The sequence below is a fragment of the Lepisosteus oculatus genome, unplaced genomic scaffold, assembly GCF_040954835.1.
Source record: "Lepisosteus oculatus isolate fLepOcu1 unplaced genomic scaffold, fLepOcu1.hap2 HAP2_SCAFFOLD_45, whole genome shotgun sequence".
Taxonomy (NCBI): Eukaryota; Metazoa; Chordata; class Actinopteri; order Semionotiformes; family Lepisosteidae; genus Lepisosteus; species Lepisosteus oculatus.
In genome coordinates, this window is record NW_027167988.1 from 1,034,602 (window position 1) to 1,055,470 (window position 20,869).

Genomic DNA, 20,869 nt, shown 5'->3' on the forward strand with positions numbered 1-20,869 from the left:
CAGGTGAGTAAGCGATTCCTGTTTCTGTTTCTATTTCTGTTTCATATATATATACAGTATATATATGTTACATGTGTCTCTGCAATAGTATAAATGTGTTATACACTATCAGGGGCTGCTTTTTTGTGCACCTCATCTACAACAAGGGTTTTTTTTTCATTTATGTTTGTGGACCTTCACCATTTGAGGAAGTGAGTTAGATAAGAAAGTTACAGGTATGGTGAGCAATGACTGACAAAGGCACGTACTGCGTATTCCTTACAGAAGTGTAAGCAATTTGTTCTAAAAAACACCGGCTAAAGTCCAACATCGTTAGCAATCTTATTACTTAAACAGAATTAACATCAATAAACTGTAAGGTGCTGGTACATGCGAGTAGATTTGATCTTCTATTAAACAAAAATGCAATTACAGCTCTAAAAAGGTCAACCTAGACTTCTGTAACAGATCTGTTCAGGTCATCGCTGTTTCTCTGACCTTGTGAGTCTTTGGAATTTTAAAAGTGTATTTTGCTTGCCTTTCATGTGGTCTGTGTACAAGTCACTGTGGCGTATGCGGTCCTAACCAGCCTTGCTATAGACGTGACGAGCCTCCGCTATGTTGCAATGGAGAACAGGTTCAGTACGGAGCTGCCGAGAAAATTCAGCTGGAAAGCTCGTTGCAGAAAAGCATCGTTATCTGTGTCTAGCGGCAAAGCGTCCATCGTGGGTGCTGAAGAATCGATTTCAGAGGCTGCGGGTCCAGGCGATTTAGAGTGTTAAAGGTCCCAGCGAAAACGAAACGGCGCTGGTCCTTTTACACGCACGCACGCAACCAAATGCAAAGGACGCCGTAGTCGGCAGGATTTGAACCTGCGCAGGGAGACCCCAACGGATTTCAAGTCCGTCACCTTAACCACTCGGCCACGACTACAGCGAGCGCCGCGGCCGCTGCCTTCTTGCTACAATCGAACAGGGAGTGCGAGGTGGCGGCGGCAGCGGAGGCAACTTTTTTCAAGTTCGCTCTCCGTTTAAGAAACCTTTTACGCCATACGTGCAAGCACACACACACACACCTCAGAGGACTTAAGGGTGGCTTCAAGTTGGAATGATAAAGTCTCCCCGTTCGGACATGAAAACAGAACGTTCTTAGACAGAAAGCAATCAACAACAGAGACATCTGGACGACGATTTTAGTCACTGCACTTTGAATAGCATTTTTACTCCAGTTACAGGAGATGCACCAATGGCCCTTGACCTACGCTCTTACCAATGCCTTGAACATTCAAACAAAACAGCCCTCAAGTCCTGCGGTTTAATATAACGCTGTTACGTGTCGAGGCAGTATTTGACTCTGTCCTACCGTTGAGACACGGGGCGTATATGGAAATGAACACATGCTACGGATCGTCTCTAATCGGTCCCTACAGTTGGAAGGCTCCTTGAAGCGTGCACCCCCATCATTCATCTTTGCGCATCTGTGAAAGGTAGACTCTTGAGCAATGTTTGAGCCAGCTCTAAGGCAACTAGTGCTATTGGACAGACACCTCTGGAAGATCCTAAGAGTCTCTTAACACCACTTCCAGCAGCAAGCTTAATTGTTCGCTGGAGGTCTCCCACCCAGGTACTGACCAGGCAAAGAATCACCACTACATTGAATGAGGAAGTTAATCCTGAAATCCAATTACATATCTCAAGGTAAGACAAATCCATAAGAACATGTCTTAGTATTACTTAGTTTACATTAGTATGGCACTGAGTTGGAGCTCCTCTTTAAGCTGTGGTTTAGTTTTGCATTCATGTGTTTCTAGAGCAGTTATTTATGGGGGTGGGTGGGTCTTTCACAGAGGCTCAGGACAAATCCCCCGCCTGAAAGTCTAATGTGTGCGTTCAGACAGTCACAGGTCAAGAGCCAGGCAGGAGGACAATGGACAGAAGAGCCAACGAACTAAAAATAAAAGAACAGATATGAAAAAGCCACCATCTTTTTCTTTTTGACATTTTCCGACTTTCATGCAAGCCAGGACAAAGTTGCTCGTAGCTACTTGTGGATTCAAATACTCTATCGAGTGCTTTGATGAGTTTTTGCAATTTGATTGTCGTCCTATCAGCCTGTTTCTGTTTTTTTTTTTCTATCTTGGGATGGAAAGTATGAGGGAAATGATGGAGCAATCAATAACCGCTCCGGAAAAATGGCAGAATGAAATGGTCCATCACTAAGGACATTTGTGAAGCAGAGGAGTGGCATCACCACAAAGGCGACACATTCTGCTGATGGTTTTGGTGAATAATGATTGAGGTGCGTTAAGAGAAAGGTAGCTGTGTCAGCATGCGTAGGCTGCAAACGATCAAGCAAAGGTTTACTCCATGCTGAAAAGAGAAGAAAAGAAGCACAACGTTTCGACTGTGGAGCCTTCTGCGCCATCTTCTTTAGCGGTGATGATGTTTACATTGGAAAAACTGAGACATGCGTCCCTGGGTGGGCTTGAACCACCAACCTTTCGGTTAACAGCCGAACGCGCTAACCGATTGCGCCACAGAGACTGATGGCCGCTTGTACTCCCTACATTTGCAGGTTTATGGTCAAAGAAAACAATCACTTGCGCTTCTTGCTGCCGGCAATCTTTTTCCACTGACAACCAAGAAATGGATTTCATCTTTCACAAGCTGTATGGATTTCTTCAAAAACAAGTTATTCCAGAAAGGAAATGAATTCTTGCATTAAACTGAACCAAGCTGTACATGTTTGTCTGAAATGAGACATTCGGCACAACAAGACACGGAGAGAGGCACCGCTGGTATTCAGACCCAGGATCGCCTGCTTACTAGGCGGGCACTTTAAGCCACTAGGGAACAGCGCCAGCGGAGCACCGCGCTTTTACAGACACTTGGACACATCTGCGTTCGGTGTGCACTTAACCTGCTCTCTGAACCCGTTGCCTCCGTCCCATTTAATAGCAGAACTGACGCCAAGAGAAATGATGAGAAATGGCATTTATCGGGCACTTTTCATGTCCAAGGAGCTCAATGCCCTTGACACCTCCCCAAGGCGACAGAGCTGTGCATTCTTTGGCGACACCATTTTTTCTTTTGTTTAATTTCTATACTTATTGATAGAATAAAAACGATATGTCATGTACTGTAAGGGAAATGTCTCTTTTCATGGGGAAAGCTAGCACCAGCAAATGTTGTGTTTAGAAGAAGTGATTTAACATGACACGTGACCTAATTTACCGGAGCAAAAGCTCACCCAGCAAGCCCTGCTTTACTTCTACAGGAGAGAAGTACTGTAGAGTCTGCAAGATGTTCAGCTGGGTAGCTACGTCAGCATGCCTCGGCTGCAAAGGAACAAGTACTAGGTTTATTGCATGCTGAAAAGAGAAGAACGGAAACACAGCGTTTCGACTGTGAGGTCTTCTCACACCTGAAGAAGCCTCACACCTGTAAAAGGCTCCATGGTTTTCTTTCTTCTCTTTTCAACATGGAATACACCTATTGTCTGCAAGATGTGACAATTTCATGGTGTTTTGGATGAAAACCTTTTTTCTTTGAATTCAAAATCAATCGGAATTTCAGCACGACACATCAACACTTTTTCTGTTTTAAGGAGATGATATTTTAAACCTGATAAAAATAGTAGGAAACACAAGTTTCTTGCTGTGAAAATTTAGATGGGGAAGTGTACTACTAGTAGCAGTGTAGAGCTCTCTGTGGTGGAGTGCAAGCGCATGTTCTATGGGCCAGTGGCGTAATGGATAACGCATCTGACTTCGGATCAGAAGATTGGAGGTTCGAGTCCTGCCTGGCTCGTGAGGCTTTTAAACCTCTCAGGTTCCTCGGTAACAGGTTGCCGTCATGTATATGAACTATAGAAAAGCATTTGCCACAACCCGTAAATTAGCACGCAAGTGCGGGCTGGTGAACACAGAACTGTATGGAGATCATCTCCAGCTCCGAGCTCAATTGCAATGAAAAAACATGCAGAACAGAACTGGAGAGCAGCTGAATTTGTGCTCAGTAGGGTGGGGAGGACTCAGCATTGCTATTGTTCTAATTGGCATGAACTGCAGGGGATCTGAATCAGAACATGTCAGTTAGTTCGATCATTGCGTCAGTATGTAGGCCACGTTAATACAGAATTATTACTTTGTCTGTCTCGTCTTTGTATATAGCTGAATGTCCCTGACAATTTCATGTTAGTTTTTAAGAACGACATTGGTGCTAATATATACATATATAGCATATAAGGAACACGTAAAAGTTTAGTCCATGCTGAAAAGATAAGAAAACCGCCACAACGTTTCATCTTGGAATAAATCTTTACTTGTTGTTTTGCAGCCTACCCATTCTGACCTAACTCCTCCCTTGAAATTCCCTAACAGATAAGGGTACGTAACGGCTCATGCGATGCTCAGTTGCAATTTGTCCCAAAACAAACAAGAACAGCAGCTGAGGGTTTGAGTTTGAACATGCACTGTATTAAAGCAGCTTTTATTTCCATTGATAAATGCTAGATATTCCTACAGAGATTCTCCAGGTGAGTAAGCGATTCCTGTTTCTGTTTCTATTTCTGTTTCATATATATATACAGTATATATATGTTACATGTGTCTCTGCAATAGTATAAATGTGTTATACACTATCAGGGGCTGCTTTTTTGTGCACCTCATCTACAACAAGGGTTTTTTTTTCATTTATGTTTGTGGACCTTCACCATTTGAGGAAGTGAGTTAGATAAGAAAGTTACAGGTATGGTGAGCAATGACTGACAAAGGCACGTACTGCATATTCCTTACAGAAGTGTAAGCAATTTGTTCTAAAAAACACAGGCTAAAGTCCAACATCGTTAGCAATCTTATTACTTAAACAGAATTAACATCAATAAACTGTAAGGTGCTGGTACATGCGAGTAGATTTGATCTTCTATTAAACAAAAATGCAATTACAGCTCTAAAAAGGTCAACCTAGACTTCTGTAACAGATCTGTTCAGGTCATCGCTGTTTCTCTGACCTTGTGAGTCTTTGGAATTTTAAAAGTGTATTTTGCTTGCCTTTCATGTGGTCTGTGTACAAGTCACTGTGGCGTATGCGGTCCTAACCAGCCTTGCTATAGACGTGACGAGCCTCCGCTATGTTGCAATGGAGAACAGGTTCAGTACGGAGCTGCCGAGAAAATTCAGCTGGAAAGCTTGTTGCAGAAAAGCATCGTTATCTGTGTCCAGCGGCAAAGCGTCCTTCGTGGGTGCTGAAGAATCGATTTCACAGGCTGCGGGTCCAGGCGATTTAGAGTGTTAAAGGTCCCAGCGAAAACGAAACGGCGCTGGTCCTTTTACACGCACGCACGCAACCAAATGCAAAGGACGCCGTAGTCGGCAGGATTTGAACCTGCGCGGGGAGACCCCAACGGATTTCAAGTCCGTCACCTTAAGCACTCGGCCACGACTACAGCGAGCGCCGCGGCCGCTGCCTTCTTGCTACAATCGAACAGGGAGTGCGAGGTGGCGGCGGCAGCGGAGGCAACTTTTTTCAAGTTCGCTCTCCGTTTAAGAAACCTTTTACGCCATACGTGCAAGCACACACACACACACCTCAGAGGACTTAAGGGTGGCTTCAAGTTGGAATGATAAAGTCTCCCCGTTCGGACATGAAAACAGAACGTTCTTAGACAGAAAGCAATCAACAACGGAGACATGTGGACGACGATTTTAGTCACTGCACTTTGAATAGCATTTTTACTCCAGTTACAGGAGATGCACCAATGGCCCTTGACCTACGCTCTTACCAATGCCTTGAACATTCAAACAAAACAGCCCTCAAGTCCTGCGGTTATATATAATGCTGTTACGTGTCGAGGCAGTATTTGACTCTGTCCTACCGTTGAGACACTGTCAAGGAACCAATACGTGGAATAGGAGGATCCTTATGCGTGACCGGAATCCCACAGGACACAGAGTAGCAAAGGGACAATCCAAAAGACAAAATCCAAAGGCAGGGTCGATAAGGGAGGCAAAGGGTCCGGTAACGAGAGATAGTCAAAACAATTCAAAGGCAAAATCCAGAAGGCGAGGTCAAGAGGCAGAAGCAGAAGATTCGTAACGGGAGATCAGTCAAAAAGGTTAGGAAACACGCACTGGAGAATACTAAGATAGGCTTCTCAATAGTGAGCGTGGGAAGGTGTGCGAAGGGGGTTTAAATACTGAAAGGAAAGGGGTGTGATTGGATGATTGGTTAGGGAGTGAGAATTTGAGGAATCTGATGCATGTGAGAATGTGCTGGGTTCAATCAGGGATGAGATTGGGAAGCAGAGGTTCCGGGAATGTAACGTCGTTTGCGAGGGAGAGTGTGGGGCGTGACAGTACCCCCCCCTTTAGGGTCGGCTCCTGACGACCTCAGAGAGCGAGTACGAACAAAGTCATCAATGAGGCTGCGATCCAAAATATCTTTCTCCCAGACCCAGGAACGTTCCTCAGGACCATAGCCCTCCCAGTCGACTAGAAATTGTTGGCGACCTCGGAGCCAGCGGGCATCCAAGATCTTATTGACCGTGTAGGAAGGCAGACCATCGATGAGTCGTGGTGGGGGTGGAGGTGGCCGAGGCCGGGAGAGGGGGGATCTGTGGTAGGGTTTCAGGAGAGAGACGTGGAAGGAGGGGTGCACCCTGAGAGTTGGAGGAAGAGCAAGACGATAGGTTACAGGGGTGAGCTGGGAGAGGATGCGAAAAGGTCCAATAAAACGGGGTCCCAACTTATGTGAAGGCTGTCTAAGGGGTAAGTTTTTAGTAGACAGCCAGACAAACTGTCCTCGTCGTAGTCTGGGCACAGGTCGTCGATGACGGTCAGCGGTGGTCTTCTGCCGCAAGGAGGTCTTCAGGAGGGCGGATCTGGCTTGTCTCCAAATCCTCTTGAGGAAAGTGAGGCGCGTCTGGAGGCAGGGAATATCCGAATCAGGGATAGAGTCCGGGAGAAGAGAGGGTTGGTATCCCAGGGAGCAATAGAAGGGAGACATCCCAGTGGTGGAGGAAGAGAGAGAGTTATGAGCATACTCAGCCCAGGGGAGGAGAGAGACCCAGTCATCTTGAGAAGCAGAGACGTAAGATCGAAGGTAAGTAAGAAGGTCCTGGTTGGTTCTTTCCGTCAGTCCATTGGATTCAGGATGATAGCCAGACGTGAGAGATGTGGAAGTCCCGAGAGATTTGCAAAAAGTTCTCCAGAATCTTGAAATGAATTGAGGTCCTCGATCTGATACGATATCCTCAGGAATGCCGTGAAGTCTGAAGACATGAAGAATGAAGAGGTCAGCCATGTCTTGAGCAGATGGGAGGGCAGGAAGAGGAATGAAATGAGCCGACTTCGAGAATCTATCTACCACGACCATAATGGTAGTTTTGCCTTGACTCTCAGGAAGATCTGTAAGAAAATCCACTGAGATGTGGGACCAAGGTCTTCTAGGGGTTGGGAGTGGTTGGAGTAAACCGGGCTTCTTAAGACGGGAGGATTTGGACATGGCACAGATGGGACAGGCCTGCACGAACCCAGTAACATCAGTCCTCATAGAAGGCCACCAGAAATGTCTAGAGATGAATTCCAAGGAACGTTTGACACCGGGGTGACCTGCAAATAGTGAGTCATGACCCCAGCGAAGAACAGTGGAGCGTATGGTATCAGGAACAAAGAGTCTGTCTGGAGGACACTGGGGGGGAACGGTTTGGTTGTGAAGTGCACGTTTGATTTGGTTCTCCAGGTCCCATCTAATAGCAGCCACAATTCTCTCAGGGGGTATAATGGGTTCAGGAGGGTCCAAAAAGCCAGGAGGATCATGGAGGCGAGATAGGGCGTCAGCCTTTATGTTCTTGGATCCCGGTGTATAAGTAATAAAAAAATGGAACCTAGAAAAGAAAAGTGACCAGCGGGCCTGGCGTGGATTCAAACGTTTGGCAGTTTGTAGGTAAGAGAGATTCTTATGATCTGTAAGAATAGTAAAAGGGTGTAGGGCCCCCTCCAACCAGTGTCTCCATTCCTCCAGGGCGAGCTTGATAGCCAGTAGTTCTCGGTCTCCAACATCATAATTAGTCTCGGCCCGGGACAATTTTTTGGAGAAAAAGGCGCAGGGGTGGAGGATACCCTTCTCTCCATGACGTTGAGATAATATGGCACCGACTCCGTTGGCTGAGGCATCCACCTCAAGAATGAATGGAAGGTTGGGGTCTGGGTGACGGAGGAGGGGGGCTGTGGTGAACAGTCTCTTGAGATGAAGGAAAGCTTGGTCTGCCTCAGGAGTCCATTTCCCTTGATCATGACCTTTTCGGGTCAGGGCTGTAATGGGGGAGACGACAGAGCTGAAATTCCTAATAAAACGGCGGTAAAAATTGGAAAATCCCAGGAAACGTTGAATTTGTTTTAAATTCTGGGGGGTTGGCCAGTTTTGTATGGATTCAGTCTTGGCAGGGTCAATTTCAATGCCCAGGGGTGAGAGGATGTAGCCAAGGAAGTGGATTCTGGTAACATGGAAAGTACACTTTTCCAATTTGGCGTAGAGTTTGTTCTGAATCAAACGATGAAGAACCTCACGCACATGAGAGACATGTTCCTGGGGACTTCGGGAAAAGATCAGAATATCATCCAGGTATACCAGGACATATTTGTGCAAGATATCCCTAAAGATGTCATTCATGAACCCCTGAAAGACAGCAGGAGCATTAATCAGTCCAAACGGCATTACTTGGTATTCATAATGACCGTGGGTAGTAATGAATGCCGTCTTCCATTCGTCACCCTCCCGAATGCGGATCAAATTATACGCACCGCGGAGATCCAGTTTAGAAAAAATAGTGGCGCCCCGGAGTGATTCCAAAGCCGATGAAATCAGAGGAAGGGGATAACTGTTCTTGATAGTTATGTTATTCAGACCGCGATAATCAATGCAGGGTCTGAGAGAGCCGTCTTTCTTTTTAACAAAGAAGAAACCGGCGCAGGCAGGTGAGGAAGAGGGGCGGATGAAACCAGATTCCAAGGACTCCTGGATATAATCTTCCATAGCCTGAGTCTCCTCGTTGGAGAGTGAATAGACATGGCCCTTAGGGGGTAGAACCCCTGGAATTAGATCTATAGGACAGTCAGATGGGCGATGAGGCGGGAGGGATAGGGCCTTCTGTTTACTGAAGGCTAGGTGTAGATCCGAGTACTGGGAAGGGATATTGGGGAGGTTATCTTGAGATATGCAGGAGACGGAAACTTTCTGAGGAAGCTGACAACAATGCGAAAGGCAATGGGAACCCCAGGCTGTGAGTTCCCTTTGTGACCAGGAGATGTGTGGGTTGTGAATCCGTAACCACGGGAAACCAAGAACCAATGGGTGAGAAGGGGATTGAATGAGAAAGAACCGAATGACTTCCTGGTGGGTGGCGCCGATGCGAAGAGTGAGGGGAGGGGTCTGCCACTTCACCAGACCAGGGGAGAGGGGGGAGCCATCAAGAGTGAGGAGCCGAATGGGCTGGGTGACTGGCAACCGGGGAATATTCCAGGACGAAGCGAGTCCAGAGTCTAGGAAGTTCTCTTCGGAGCCCGAATCAACAAAAGCAGAGAGAGAGGTCTGTCCAGTAGTCCATGACAGGGTGGCTGGGAGAAAGAGTCCAGATCTGGGAGAGGAAGAAGTGACACTGGCCATAACAGCAGGTGGATAGGAGCAAGGAGGGCGACTGGGGCAGGCAGCTCGGAGGTGATCAGGGGAACCGCAGTAAAGGCAACGCCCCTCACGAAGTCGGCAATCTCTTTCCTCGGAGGTCAGTCTATGGAAGGAAGGCAGTTGGGAGGGTGTGGGAGGGGTCCGATTGTCCGACCTTCGCTGTTGCATCCTGAGCTCTAGTTCAGAAACTCGAGAAATGAAGGAGTCAAGTGATGGGAAGTCCAGGGGCAGGTGCACAACGTGATCCTTGAGTTCATCAGATAATCCAAGGCGGAAGTAGTGAATCAGGGCATTGTGATCCCAAGCGAGTTGAGCAGCCAGAAAACGGAATTCGGAAGAGTAGTCCTGAAAAGAGCGAGATCCTTGAGTAAGGGAAGTGAGGCGTGCAACAATGAGGTGGCGAGAGTGCAACTGCCCAAAGGCAGATTGTAGAGCTGTCTGAAAAAGGTGGAAGATAGCAGTCTCAGGAGCGTTTCGAGAGAGGAGATGTCCAGCCCATTCCAGAGCTCGTCCAGAGAGGCAAGATACCATAAAAGCAATTCTTTCTCCATCGGTGGGGAAGCAGTCTGGACGGATGTGGAAAGCCATCTGACATTGAGTCACAAAGCCCTGACATCTGGAGGAGTCGCCATCAAATTTTTCCGGGAGGGGAGGGGGTAGAAGATTAGTTTGTGTTTGAAGCAGGGGTGCAGGGGCAGGAGCTGCAGGTGGGGGAGACGGCGGAAGTGCAAAGTGGTCAGCTAGTTGCTGGACTGCAGTAGTTAGCAGGTCCAGGTTCCGGGAGTGTTCAAGGAGAATAGAAAGTTGACTCTGGTCCGCTGGATCCATTTTAATATGGCTCACTATTCTGTCAAGGAACCAATACGTGGAATAGGAGGATCCTTATGCGTAACCGGAATCCCACAGGACACAGAGTAGCAAAGGGACAATCCAAAAGACAAAATCCAAAGGCAGGGTCGATAAGGGAGGCAAAGGGTCCGGTAACGAGAGATAGTCAAAACAATTCAAAGGCAAAATCCAGAAGGCGAGGTCAAGAGGCAGAAGCAGAAGATTCGTAACGGGAGATCAGTCAAAAAGGTTAGGAAACACGCACTGGAGAATACTAAGATAGGCTTCTCAATAGTGAGCGTGGGAAGGTGTGCGAAGGGGGTTTAAATACTGAAAGGAAAGGGGTGTGATTGGATGATTGGTTAGGGAGTGAGAATTTGAGGAATCTGATGCATGTGAGAATGTGCTGGGTTCAATCAGGGATGAGATTGGGAAGCAGAGGTTCCGGGAATGTAACGTCGTTTGCGAGGGAGAGTGTGGGGCGTGACAGACACGGGGCGTATATGGAAACGAACACATGCTACGGATCGTCTCTAATCGGTCCCTACAGTTGGAAGGCTCCTTGAAGCGTGCACCCCCATCATTCATCTTTGCGCATCTGTGAAAGGTAGACTCTTGAGCAATGTTTGAGCCAGCTCTAAGGCAACTAGTGCTATTGGACAGACACCTCTGGAAGATCCTAAGAGTCTCTTAACACCACTTCCAGCAGTAAGCTTAATTGTTCGCTGGAGGTCTCCCACCCAGGTACTGACCAGGCAAAGAATCACCAGTACATTGAATGAGGAAGTTAATCCTGAAATCCAATTACATATCTCAAGGTAAGACAAATCCATAAGAACATGTCTTAGTATTACTTCGTTTACATTAGTATGGCACTGAGTTGGAGCTCCTCTTTAAGCTGTGGTTTAGTTTTGCATTCATGTGTTTCTAGAGCAGTTATTTATGGGGGTGGGTGGGTCTTTCACAGAGGCTCGGGACAAATCCCCCGCCTGAAAGTCTAATGTGTGCGTTCAGACAGTCACAGGTCAAGAGCCAGGCAGGAGGACAATGGACAGATGAGCCAACGAACTAAAAATAAAAGAACAGATATGAAAAAGCCACCATCTTTTTCTTTTTGACATTTTCCGACTTTCATGCAAGCCAGGACAAAGTTGCTCGTAGCTACTTGTGGATTCAAATACTCTATCGAGTGCTTTGATGAGTTTTTGCAATTTGATTGTCGTCCTGTCAGCCTGTTTCTGTTTTTTTTTTTCAATCTAGGGATGGAAAGTATGAGGGAAATGATGGAGCAATCAATAACCGCTCCGGAAAAATGGCAGAAAGAAATGGTCCGTCACTAAGGACATTTGTGAAGCAGAGGAGTGACATCACCACAAAGGCGACACATTCTGCTGATGGTTTTGGTGAATAATGATTGAGGCGCGTTAAGAGAAAGGTAGCTGTGTCAGCATGCGTAGGCTGCAAAGGATCAAGCAAAGGTTTACTCCATGCTGAAAAGAGAAGAAAAGAAGCACAACGTTTCGACTGTGGAGCCTTCTGCGCCATCTTCTTTAGCGGTGATGATGTTTACATTGGAAAAACGGAGACATACGTCCCTGGGTGGGCTTGAACCACCAACCTTTCGGTTAATAGCCGAACGCGCTAACCGATTGTGCCACAGAGACTGACGGCCGCTTGTACTCCCTACATTTGCAGGTTTATGGTCAAAGAAAACAATCACTTGCGCTTCTTGCAGCCGGCAATCTTTTTCCACTGACAACCAAGAAATGGATTTCATCTTTCACAAGCTGTATGGATTTCTTCAAAAACAAGTTATTCCAGAAAGGAAATGAATTCTTGCATTAAACTGAACCAAGCTGTATGTTTGTCTGAAATGAGACATTCGGCACAACAAGACACGGAGAGAGGCACCGCTGGTATTCAGACCCAGGATCGCCTGCTTACTAGGCGGGCACTTTAAGCCACTAGGGAACAGCGCCAGCGGAGCACCGCGCTTTTACAGACACTTGGACACATCTGCGTTCGGTGTGCACTTAACCTGCTCTCTGAGCCCGTTGCCTCCGTCCCATTTAATAGCAGAACTGACGCCAAGAGAAATGATGAGAAATGGCATTTATCGGGCACTTTTCATGTCCAAGGAGCTCAATGCCCTTGACACCTCCCCAAGGCGACAGAGCTGTGCATTCTTTGGCGACACCATTTTTTCTTTTGTTTAATTTCTATACTTATTGATAGAATAAAAACGATATGTCATGTACTGTAAGGGAAATGTCTCTTTTCATGGGGAAAGCTAGCACCAGCAAATGTTGTGTTTAGAAGAAGTGATTTAACATGACACGTGACCTAATTTACCGGAGCAAAAGCTCACCCAGCAAGCCCTGCTTTACTTCTACAGGAGAGAAGTACTGTAGAGTCTGCAAGATGTTCAGCTGGGTAGCTACGTCAGCATGCCTCGGCTGCAAAGGAACAAGTAATAGGTTTATTGCATGCTGATGTAGCGGCGAGGCTTATTAATAAGGCAGAATTAAGTGTTTCCGAGCTTCCCAAATGAGGCCCCATTTCTCTGTTCATCTCTGTGGTGCAGCCACAGAGAGACTATTCCCAGGGTGATTTAAGGTCCTAGGACAGCTCCCAAAGGGGGATGCACTTAGCTAAGCCTGGCTATCATGATCAATGGTCATCCATTGGCGCCTATCTGTCTAGGGAGTGCCAGTTGGACATCTGGACTGCATTACTAAGTGTCAGGAGTAAGTGACTCATATCTCACCTTGATCAACCAATCAGGGACTGGTAGGGCCGAGTAACCCACGTGGGACTCTGATGCCCATGGAACTTTCAGCCAATCAATGAGCTGTAGTTCCTCCAGGTAAAAACAGGCAACACAGAGAGCCTGAGAGATTCAGTGAGATTCAACAAGATTCAGAAGGGATTCTGGAGAGGATTCTGTGGACTGTTCTAAAGGGAATTCAAAGGAGAATTCCAGGGCAGGACGGCCCAGGAGCAGAAGGCTCCCAAGGGCAGGACATCCTCGCAGCGCGCCTCCTGACCATCCTGAGACTCAGCCCGGACAACCACGGAACGGCCAGTGTGTCTGAGTGCCAGAACTTTCCTTTGTTCTAAGAGTCTAGAGTGGAGGTTGCCAGAGAGTAACCAGCAGCAGGCCTCGTGAACAGGTCGGAACTGTGGAAAGCTGAATCACTATTCAGAACTAGCTCTTCATTAGGAACGAACCGGTCCTCTTCCTGACTTGCTGGGACCCACAGTCATCTTTTCTCCTGTGCACAAACTTTGCTAGTTAAAGCCAACACTAACTAGCCGGTCAGTGAGCATCAGCAGCGCACCGTCGCAAGCCGCACAGCACAGCCTGGCACTGAGCCAGAGAGCGCGGATTGGACAGCAACAGCCTGCAACTGTTTCTTTGTGCCCGCAGGAGATCTGAATCCCCAAAGATTGGATGAGTATTTAACTTCAATGCATTACAGCTCGAGAATTCAATTGTTATCCCAACCAGTTGATATCAATTTAATTCCTAAGAGTTATGTACTTGTTTGAGTATCTAATGTAGAAGTTATAACTAAGTTCATTTACGAAACGGTCTTAATGAATGATATACTGAACGTATGTCCTCTTGATATGTGTAACACTTCGTAACTGACTGAATATATACCTTTTGTATTCTGATAACCCTCTCGATAAGATCTGTTAGTTTTATATGCATATTCTATGTATTAATAAATGTATCCTCGTGTATTAGTACCTGTGTGTGTGCGTTGTTTGAGTTATGTCGCATGGTTGGACTCTAAAGCCATCAAAAGAATCAACTTTGTGATTTACTGCTACAATTAATAATTGTCTCAGTAAATGCCCAAACCCTACAGAACTGGTGCCTTCAGAGAGCCACTATGATTACATATTTGGCGTCCCTGAACCGGTTTTCTTACATATTTGGGGTCCCTGAACGGCTATGAATCACTACACTGAAAAGAGAAGAACGGAACCACAGCGTTTCGACTGTGAGGTCTTCTCACACCTGAAGAAGCCTCACACCTGTTAAAGGCTCCATGGTTTTCTTTCTTCTCTTTTCAACATGGAATACACCTATTGTCTGCAAGATGTGACAATTTCATGGTGTTTTGGAAGAAAACCTTTTTTCTTTGAATTCAAAATCAATCGGAATTTCAGCACGACACATCAACACTTTTTCTGTTTTAAGGAGATGATATTTTAAACCTGATAAAAATAGTAGGAAACACAAGTTTCTTGCTGTGAAAATTTAGATGGGGAAGTGTACTACTAGTAGCAGTGTAGAGCTCTCTGTGGTGGAGTGCAAGTGCATGTTCTATGGGCCAGTGGCGTAATGGATAACGCGTCTGACTTCGGATCAGAAGATTGTAGGTTCGAGTCCTGCCTGGCTCATGAGGCTTTTAAACCTCTCAGGTTCCTCGGTAACAGGTTGCCGTCATGTATATGAACTATAGAAAAGCATTTGCCACAACCCGTAAATTAGCACGCAAGTGCGGGCTAGTGAACACAGAACTGTATGGAGATCATCTCCAGCTCCGAGCTCAATTGCAATGAAAAAACATGCAGAACAGAACTGGAGAGCAGCTGAATTTGTGCTCGGTAGGGTGGGGAGGACTCAGCATTGCTATTGTTCTAATTGGCATGAACTGCAGGGGATCTGAATCAGAACATGTCAGTTAGTTCGATCATTGCGTCAATATGTAGGCCACGTTTATACAGAATTATTACTTTGTCTGTCTCGTCTTTGTATATAGCTGAATGTCCCTGACAATTTCATGTTAGTTTTTAAGAACGACATTGGTGCTAATAGATACACATATAGCATATAAGGAACACGTAAAAGTTTAGTCCATGCTGAAAAGATAAGAAAACCGCCACAACGTTTCATCTTGGAATAAATCTTTACTTGTTGTTTTGCAGCCTACCCATTCTGACCTAACTCCTCCCTTGAAATTCCCTAACAGATAAGGGTACGATAAATGCTAGATATTCCTACAGAGATTCTCCAGGTGAGTAAGCGATTCCTGTTTCTGTTTCTATTTCTGTTTCATATATATATATACAGTATATATATATATGTTACATGTGTCTCTGCAATAGTACAAATGTGTTATACACTATCAGGGGCTGCTTTTTTGTGCACCTCATCTACAACAAGGGTTTTTTTTTCATTTATGTTTGTGGACCTTCACCATTTGAGGAAGTGAGTTAGATAAGAAAGTTACAGGTATGGTGAGCAATGACTGACAAAGGCACGTACTGCGTATTCCTTACAGAAGTGTAAGCAATTTGTTCTAAAAAACACCGGCTAAAGTCCAACATCGTTAGCAATCTTATTACTTAAACAGAATTAACATCAATAAACTGTAAGGTGCTGGTACATGCGAGTAGATTTGATCTTCTATTAAACAAAAATGCAATTACAGCTCTAAAAAGGTCAACCTAGACTTCTGGAACAGATCTGTTCAGGTCATCGCTGTTCCTCTGACCTTGTGAGTCTTTGGAATTTTAAAAGTGTATTTTGCTTGCCTTTCATGTGGTCTGTGTACAAGTCACTGTGGCGTATGCGGTCCTACACAGCCTTGCTATAGACGTGACGAGCCTCCGCTATGTTGCAATGGAGAACAGGTTCAGTACGGAGCTGCCGAGAAAATTCAGCTGGAAAGCTCGTTGCAGAAAAGCATCGGTATCTGTGTCCAGCGGCAAAGCGTCCTTCGTGGGTGCTGAAGAATCGATTTCACAGGCTGCGGGTCCAGGCGATTTAGAGTGTTAAAGGTCCCAGCGAAAACGAAATGGCGCTGGTCCTTTTACACGCACGCACGCAACCAAATGCAAAGGACGCCGTAGTCGGCAGGATTTGAACCTGCGCAGGGAGACCCCAACGGATTTCAAGTCCGTCACCTTAACCACTCGGCCACGACTACAGCAAGTGCCGCGGCCGCTGCCTTCTTGCTACAATCGAACAGGGAGTGCGAGGCGGCGGCGGCAGCGGAGGCAACTTTTTTCAAGTTCGCTCTCCGTTTAAGAAACCTTTTACGCCATACGTGCAAGCACACACACACACACACACCTCAGAGGACTTAAGGGTGGCTTCAAGTTGGAATGATAAAGTCTCCCCGTTCGGACATGAAAACAGAACGTTCTTAGACTGAAAGCAATCAACAACGGAGACATGTGGACGACGATTTTAGTCACTGCAGTTTGAATAGCATTTTTACTCCAGTTACAGGAGATGCACCAATGGCCCTTGACCTACGCTCTTACCAATGCCTTGAACATTCAAACAAAACAGCCCTCAAGTCCTGCGGTTTAATATAACGCTGTTACGTGTCGAGGCAGTATTTTTCTCTGTCCTACCGTTGAGACACGGGGCGTATATGGAAACGAACACATGCTACGGATCGTCTCTAATCGGTCCCTACAGTTGGAAGGCTCCTTGAAGCGTGCACCCCCATCATTCATCTTTGCGCATCTGTGAAAGGTAGACTCTTGAGCAATGTTTGAGCCAGCTCTAAGGCAACTAGTGCTATTGGACAGACACCTCTGGAAGATCCTAAGAGTCTCTTAACACCACTTCCAGCAGCAAGCTTAATTGTTCGCTGGAGGTCTCCCACCCAGGTACTGACCAGGCAAAGAATCACCAGTACATTGAATGAGGAAGTTAATCCTGAAATCCAATTACATATCTCAAGGTAAGACAAATCCATAAGAACATGTCTTAGTATTACTTCGTTTACATTAGTATGGCACTGAGTTGGAGCTCCTCTTTAAGCTGTGGTTTAGTTTTGCATTCATGTGTTTCTAGAGCAGTTATTTATGGGGGTGGGTGGGTCTTCCACAGAGGCTCAGGACAAATCCCCCGCCTGAAAGTCTAATGTGTGCGTTCAGACAGTCACAGGTCAAGAGCCAGGCAGGAGGACAATGGACAGAAGAGCCAACGAACTAAAAATAAAAGAACAGATATGAAAAAGCCACCATCTTTTTCTTTTTGACATTTTCCGACTTTCATGCAAGCCAGGACAAAGTTGCTCGTAGCTACTTGTGGATTCAAATACTCTATCGAGTGCTTTGATGAGTTTTTGCAATTTGATTGTCGTCCTGTCAGCCTGTTTCTGTTTTTTTTTTTCAATCTTGGGATGGAAAGTATGAGGGAAATGATGGAGCAATCAATAACCGCTCCGGAAAAATGGCAGAATGAAATGGTCCATCACTAAGGACATTTGTGAAGCAGAGGAGTGACATCACCACAAAGGCGACACATTCTGCTGATGGTTTTGGTGAATAATGATTGAGGCGCGTTAAGAGAAAGGTAGCTGTGTCAGCATGCGTAGGCTGCAAAGGATCAAGCAAAGGTTTACTCCATGCTGAAAAGAGAAGAAAAGAAGCACAACGTTTCGACTGTGGAGCCTTCTGCGCCATCTTCTTTAGCGGTGATGATGTTTACATTGGAAAAACTGAGACATGCGTCCCTGGGTGGGCTTGAACCACCAACCTTTCGGTTAATAGCCGAACGCGCTAACCGATTGTGCCACAGAGACTGACGGCCGCTTGTACTCCCTACATTTGCAGGTTTATGGTCAAAGAAAACAATCACTTGCGCTTCTTGCAGCCGGCAATCTTTTTCCACTGACAACCAAGAAATGGATTTCATCTTTCACAAGCTGTATGGATTTCTTCAAAAACAAGTTATTCCAGAAAGGAAATGAATTCTTGCATTAAACTGAACCAAGCTGTACGTTTGTCTGAAATGAGACATTCGGCACAACAAGACACGGAGAGAGGCACCGCTGGTATTCAGACCCAGGATCGCCTGCTTACTAGGCAGGCACTTTAAGCCACTAGGGAACAGCGCCAGCGGAGCACCGCGCTTTTACAGACACTTGGACACATCTGCGTTCGGTGTGCACTTAACCTGCTCTCTGAGCCCGTTGCCTCCGCCCCATTTAATAGCAGAACTGACGCCAAGAGAAATGATGAGAAATGGCATTTATCGGGCACTTTTCATGTCCAAGGAGCTCAATGCCCTTGACACCTCCCCAAGGCGACAGAGCTGTGCATTCTTTGGCGACACCATTTTTTCTTTTGTTTAATTTCTATACTTATTGATAGAATAAAAACGATATGTCATGTACTGTAAGGGAAATGTCTCTTTTCATGGGGAAAGCTAGCACCAGCAAATGTTGTGTTTAGAAGAAGTGATTTAACATGACACGTGACCTAATTTACCGGAGCAAAAGCTCACCCAGCAAGCCCTGCTTTACTTCTACAGGAGAGAAGTACTGTAGAGTCTGCAAGATGTTCAGCTGGGTAGCTACGTCAGCATGCCTCGGCTGCAAAGGAACAAGTAATAGGTTTATTGCATGCTGATGTAGCGGCGAGGCTTATTAATAAGGCAGAATTAAGTGTTTCCGAGCTTCCCAAATGAGGCCCCATTTCTCTGTTCATCTCTGTGGTGCAGCCACAGAGAGACTATTCCCAGGGTGATTTAAGGTCCTAGGACAGCTCCCAAAGGGGGATGCACTTAGCTAAGCCTGGCTATCATGATCAATGGTCATCCATTGGCGCCTATCTGTCTAGGGAGTGCCAGTTGGACATCTGGACTGCATTACTAAGTGTCAGGAGTAAGTGACTCATATCTCACCTTGATCAACCAATCAGGGACTGGTAGGGCCGAGTAACCCACGTGGGACTCTGATGCCCATGGAACTTTCAGCCAATCAATGAGCTGAAGTTCCTCCAGGTAAAAACAGGCAACACAGAGAGCCTGAGAGATTCAGTGAGATTCAACAAGATTCAGAAGGGATTCTGGAGAGGATTCTGTGGACTGTTCTAAAGGGAATTCAAAGGAGAATTCCAGGGCAGGACGGCCCAGGAGCAGAAGGCTCCCAAGGGCAGGACATCCTCGCAGCGCGCCTCCTGACCATCCTGAGACTCAGCCCGGACAACCACGGAACGGCCAGTGTGTCTGAGTGCCAGAACTTTCCTTTGTTCTAAGAGTCTAGAGTGGAGGTTGCCAGAGAGTAACCAGCAGCAGGCCTCGTGAACAGGTCGGAACTGTGGAAAGCTGAATCACTATTCAGAACTAGCTCTTCATTAGGAACGAACCGGACCTCTTCCTGACTTGCTGGGACCCACAGTCATCTTTTCTCCTGTGCACAAACTTTGCTAGTTAAAGCCAACACTAACTAGCCGGTCAGTGAGCATCAGCAGCGCACCGTCGCAAGCCGCACAGCACAGCCTGGCACTGAGCCAGAGAGCGCGGATTGGACAGCAACAGCCTGCAACTGTTTCTTTGTGCCCGCAGGAGATCTGAATCCCCAAAGATTGGATGAGTATTTAACTTCAATGCATTACAGCTCGAGAATTCAATTGTTATCCCAACCAGTTGATATCAATTTAATTCCTAAGAGTTATGTACTTGTTTGAGTATCTAATGTAGAAGTTATAACTAAGTTCATTTACGAAACGGTCTTAATGAATGATATACTGAACGTATGTCCTCTTGATATGTGTAACACTTCGTAACTGACTGAATATATACCTTTTGTATTCTGATAACCCTCTCGATAAGATCTGTTAGTTTTATATGCATATTCTATGTATTAATAAATGTATCCTCGTGTATTAGTACCTGTGTGTGTGCGTTGTTTGAGTTATGTCGCATGGTTGGACTCTAAAGCCATCAAAAGAATCAACTTTGTGATTTACTGCTACAATTAATAATTGTCTCAGTAAATGCCCAAACCCTATAGAACTGGTGCCTTCAGAGAGCCACTATGATTACATATTTGGCGTCCCTGAACCGGTTTTCTTACATATTTGGGGTCCCTGAACGGCTATGAATCACTACACTGAAAAGAGAAGAACGGAACCACAGCGTTTCGACTGTGAGGTCTTCTCACACCTGAAGAAGCCTCACACCTGTTAAAGGCTCCATGGTTTTCTTTCTTCTCTTTTCAACATGGAATACACCTATTGTCTGCAAGATGTGACAATTTCATGGTGTTTTGGAAGAAAACCTTTTTTCTTTGAATTCAAAATCAATCGGAATTTCAGCACGACACATCAACACTTTTTCTGTTTTAAGGAGATGATATTTTAAACCTGATAAAAATAGTAGGAAACACAAGTTTCTTGCTGTGAAAATTTAGATGGGGAAGTGTACTACTAGTAGCAGTGTAGAGCTCTCTGTGGTGGAGTGCAAGTGCATGTTCTATGGGCCAGTGGCGTAATGGATAACGCGTCTGACTTCGGATCAGAAGATTGTAGGTTCGAGTCCTGCCTGGCTCATGAGGCTTTTAAACCTCTCAGGTTCCTCGGTAACAGGTTGCCGTCATGTATATGAACTATAGAAAAGC

General features: G+C 45.9%; 9 non-coding genes across 9 annotated transcripts; 3 read left to right on the forward strand and 6 right to left on the reverse strand.

Annotated features, from left to right (window-relative positions):
* Window positions 1-830: 830 nt before the first annotated feature.
* trnas-uga (transfer RNA serine (anticodon UGA)) lies at window positions 831-912 on the reverse strand. The gene has a single exon. It is a non-coding gene; the product is annotated as a tRNA-Ser (tRNA).
* A 1,536-nt stretch (window positions 913-2,448) lies between these two features.
* Window positions 2,449-2,522, reverse strand: trnan-guu (transfer RNA asparagine (anticodon GUU)). Its single transcript has one exon. It is a non-coding gene; the product is annotated as a tRNA-Asn (tRNA).
* Window positions 2,523-3,715: 1,193 nt separating this feature from the next.
* trnar-ucg (transfer RNA arginine (anticodon UCG)) lies at window positions 3,716-3,788 on the forward strand. The gene has a single exon. It is a non-coding gene; the product is annotated as a tRNA-Arg (tRNA).
* A 1,554-nt stretch (window positions 3,789-5,342) lies between these two features.
* Window positions 5,343-5,424, reverse strand: trnas-uga (transfer RNA serine (anticodon UGA)). Its single transcript has one exon. It is a non-coding gene; the product is annotated as a tRNA-Ser (tRNA).
* A 6,653-nt stretch (window positions 5,425-12,077) lies between these two features.
* Window positions 12,078-12,151, reverse strand: trnan-auu (transfer RNA asparagine (anticodon AUU)). The gene has a single exon. It is a non-coding gene; the product is annotated as a tRNA-Asn (tRNA).
* Window positions 12,152-14,830: 2,679 nt separating this feature from the next.
* trnar-ucg (transfer RNA arginine (anticodon UCG)) lies at window positions 14,831-14,903 on the forward strand. The gene has a single exon. It is a non-coding gene; the product is annotated as a tRNA-Arg (tRNA).
* Window positions 14,904-16,353: 1,450 nt separating this feature from the next.
* trnas-uga (transfer RNA serine (anticodon UGA)) lies at window positions 16,354-16,435 on the reverse strand. The gene has a single exon. It is a non-coding gene; the product is annotated as a tRNA-Ser (tRNA).
* A 1,540-nt stretch (window positions 16,436-17,975) lies between these two features.
* On the reverse strand, window positions 17,976-18,049 carry trnan-auu (transfer RNA asparagine (anticodon AUU)). The gene has a single exon. It is a non-coding gene; the product is annotated as a tRNA-Asn (tRNA).
* Window positions 18,050-20,728: 2,679 nt separating this feature from the next.
* On the forward strand, window positions 20,729-20,801 carry trnar-ucg (transfer RNA arginine (anticodon UCG)). The gene has a single exon. It is a non-coding gene; the product is annotated as a tRNA-Arg (tRNA).
* Window positions 20,802-20,869: the final 68 nt, after the last annotated feature.